Source organism: Elephantulus edwardii, unplaced genomic scaffold (assembly GCF_000299155.1).
Source record: "Elephantulus edwardii isolate Elephantulus edwardi_28Jun2011 unplaced genomic scaffold, EleEdw1.0 scaffold00132, whole genome shotgun sequence".
NCBI classification, from domain to species: Eukaryota; Metazoa; Chordata; class Mammalia; order Macroscelidea; family Macroscelididae; genus Elephantulus; species Elephantulus edwardii.
This window is the reverse complement of record NW_006399882.1, coordinates 5,294,531-5,296,652: the sequence shown is the minus strand read 5'-3', so window position 1 is coordinate 5,296,652 and position 2,122 is coordinate 5,294,531.

Below are 2,122 nucleotides of genomic sequence, written 5' to 3'. Positions count from 1 at the left end.
ATACTTTGGGCATGTTGCAAGGAGGGACCGGTCCTTGGAGAGGGGCATCATGTTTGGAAGAGTGGAGGGATGGCACAGGAGAGGAAGACCCTTGATGAGATGGATCAGTTCTGTGAGTGGAGTGGTGGGAATGAGAGTGTTTGATATGGCGAGGTTGGCACAGGATAGAACGTTGTTTAGAGCTCTTGTACATAGGGTTGCTATGAGTCTCAAGCAACTCAATGGCACATAACAACAACAGCAACAACAGTAACAACAACAATAGATTGATACAGTGACTGCAGCAGTGAGCTCGCATGCATTACAGATTGTGGGAATGGCACAGAATAGAACAAGATTCAGCTGTGCTGTATGAGACATTGCCTCACGTATTTTGTACATGCTGCTAGGAGGTGCTATTCCTTGGAGAAAAACATGTTGCTGGGAAGGGTGGAGGGTCGGAAAAAGAGAGGAAGACCGTCAACCAGGTGTACTGACATGGTGACTATTGCAAAGGGTTCTTGTGTGTCAGGAAGTGTGAGGATGGCGTAGGACTAAACTGGGTTCAGATCTTTTGTACACAGAGTTTCTATGAGTCATACTCAACTCAATGGCACCTAACAATAACAATGAGTCATATTCAACTTAATGGCACCTAACAACAATGTTCAATCTGTATGCTGAAAAAAATTATTCAAGAAGCTTGACTATATTAAGCAGAATTTGGCATCAGGATTAGAAGAAGATTCATCAACAATCTGCATTATGCAGATGACATACCTTGCTTGCAGAACATGAAGACGCCTTCAAACTCTTGCTGCAGTAAGATCAAAGACTACATACTTCAACATGGATTACATCTCAACATCTAGAAAATAAAAATCCTCACCACTGGACCAATAGGCAATATCATGATAGATGGCAAATGACTGAAGTTATTAACTCTTTCCATTTGCTTGGATCCACTGTCAATAACTATAATAACAGTAGTAAAGAAATAATAAGTGTGTTGCATTGCAATCTCAATACACATCCCAAATTGATTTTTCAAAGAGAAAGAAAAGGCAGCTGGCAAGGTTATTTGGAAAGGAAGGAGACTGTGAATAAGCAAAGCAGTTCTGAAAAACAAAAATAAGTGGGAGGCATAGCTCTCTCTGATCTCAAAACCTACTACACAGCTATAATAATCAAAACAGTATTTTATTGATACAATGTCAAACATATATAACAATGGAACATAATTGGGAAGTCAGAAATTAACCCATCTCTCTATGGACAACTGATATTTGACAAGGAAATAAAATCTATCAAATGAGGAAATGACAACCTCTTCAACAAATAGTGCTGACAAAACTGGACTTCCACGTGTAGAAAGCTGAAACAGAATCCACACCTCACACCATATACAAACATCAACTTAAGGTGGATCAGAGACCTAATGGTAAAGCCCTAAACCATAAAGATCATCAAAATAGGACAAAACTTAGAAGGCCTAGCCTATGGAAAAAAGGTTGGCAAATGCTGCCAGAAATGAACAACAAGAGGAGGATTACATCGATGAATGGGGCCTTCTACACATTAAAGTCCCAGTATACATTAAAAAAATCTCTGATAGTGTGAAAAGAAAACGTACTGAACTGGGAAAATACATTTGGTGATGACATCTCAGACAAGGCCTCATAATGAAAATTTTCAGTATACTATAGGGCCTCCATAAGAAAAAGACTAATAACACAACTACAAAATGGGCATAAGATATAGATAGACCTTTCACAGTGAAACACCCTAGATGCCCAACTGATAACATGAAGAAATGCTCAAAATCACTGGCAATAAGAGAAATGCATAAATGCAAATAAAAATTACAAAGAGATATCATCTCATCCAGTAGCAGTGGCAAAGTTTAACAGGACAGAAGCAGTAAATGTTGGAGAGAGTGGAACTTTTATGCACTTAGAGGTGGTGGAATTGTAAAAATGGTACAATCACTCTGGAAGACAATTTGGCATTTTTTAAAAAAGATGAACATAGAAATTTCATATGAACCACTATTATAAATATACCCCAAGGAAAGCAATACTAAGATACAAATGGAAATGCATACACTGATATTCATAGCAGCATTATTCACAATAGTAAGAAC